Below are 1,937 nucleotides of genomic sequence, written 5' to 3'. Positions count from 1 at the left end.
TGCTGGCTCCTACCCTAGGGGTCTTTAAGAAGTGGCTTGATGCCTACATGGGGTCCCTTGAGCCCAGTTTCTCTCCTGCCCAGGCAGGGGGTCGGACTTGAAGATCTGCAAAGTCCCTTCTGGCCCTACTTCTATGATTCTATGATTCTATGAAGACTCCAAGATCCTTCTCCATAGTTCTTCTTAATAAAGGTATTCGCTTAATAAATGTATCAGCATATTAACTACCTTCCCCCCAAGTCAGACTAAAATACAAGTGGAAATGGACTTGACCTCTTACCCAATTTCTCTTAAGCTTTCAGGTTTGTGCTGGTCTCCCAGTGGAGGTTGAGCTAAGAGTTTTACAGAGTAGACAGTCAGTGGATGTGGACTTTAGGCCAACCTTAACTTGGTTTTAACTGTCTATGTAGGCATACTCAAAATAACTCAGTTATATGCCACAAGGTTAGAAGGAGATCTGAATTAAGGAAGGGGTTGGCTAATTTAACTTGTATCTTGTAATAAACTCCTGTAAGCAGCCTTTCCCACTATACTTTTCTGGACTTTCAACAGTTAAATTAAAACAAGTCTAACTCACTTAGTATTTGTCAGCCAATATTACAACTGATGGTATGGCTGGGTGTGTTTCAGTTAAATATTGTTGAACGTGTGAGTGTATAGTAAGGTTAAGGGAGCCCATGTTAGTTAAAAAGAACTTAGAAGGGATCTGAGTTGACATAATGTACACATAAAGGGAACACAGGGCGCATCTACACAAGACACTACAGCATGGTCATTACAGTGCATTTATTTAGTATTTGTATTAGAAAGTATTAAATAAATTGGCAGTAACCAGAGTTACCATGCAGTAGCACTGGCAAACATGTTTTAGGTGATGCTACTGTGCAGTAACATAATAATATCGCACAGTAGCGCATTAGCACTGTCTGTGCTGGGATGTACTACTGTGCAGTATTTTTCAGCTACTGCTCAGTTAGTATCTCATGTAGATGCACTCACAGAAGAATGAATATTATATAAACCTCATGTAATCAAAGCTTTGGGAAGGACCTCAAGAATCATCTCCTTGTAATTCAACTTTCTACACAGATGCAGGATGTGCAGTTTCTAAACATCACACACAGATGCATATCCAGCCTGTTCTCAAACACCTCCAATGAAGAAAATTTGCAACTTTCTTAGGTAAAGTGCCCTGTTTTTATATTTTCCTATTATTCTTAAAGTTAGGAAGTTGTTTCATGAGATTTAATTTAAATCTGCTTCAGTGCAGTTTAAACCTGTGTCCTTGTGCCCTGACCTCTGTGGCAAGGGAAAACAGCTGTTCTCATGGCAGTCTTTCAAATATTTGAAAACTTGTATCATGTCCCTTATTAATCTCTGTGCGGGCTGGCTCCCGGTCCCGTCCTCGCCGGGCGCGAGCTGGGCCCGTCTGTGTGCACGTGGGCTGCAGCCGGCAGCCCGGGCACGTGGGGCCGGAGAAAAGTCGCAGGGTGGAGTAGTACGCTCGACCTAGAATCAGTCACGGAGGTGTAATGGTTGATTGAAAAGATTATTTACTTACACCGGAGATGGTCGCGGTGTAGGCTGGACAGTTTCCAGGTACGGCTCCGCTTCAATCCTCGTTGGAGGACTCTAAACTCGGTTCCCAGGATCCTCGGAGTGGTTCAGACTCCGTGGTTTCGATAACTGGGTTCTAGGGTAGGGATTCATCTGGACTGCGATCGGTGATGGGGAGAGGCTAGAGGCCATCGGTAAGTGGTGCCCCGGAGTTTGCTAGGCTCCGGGGGTTCGGCAATTGGAGCCTCTATCGCCTTCTTAAGAAAGACGCGCTGGGTTCGAAAGGACCCACAGCGCTTAGAGATCCGTCTCTCCATCTCTCTCTCCGTCTCTCTTTCCGTCTTTCTCTCCAACTTGGGCGGAAACCACCCAAGCCTTTT

Source organism: Alligator sinensis, unplaced genomic scaffold, assembly GCF_000455745.1.
Source record: "Alligator sinensis unplaced genomic scaffold, ASM45574v1 scaffold648_1, whole genome shotgun sequence".
Lineage (NCBI taxonomy): Eukaryota > Metazoa > Chordata > Crocodylia > Alligatoridae > Alligator > Alligator sinensis.
This window is presented reverse-complemented; position numbering follows the sequence as displayed.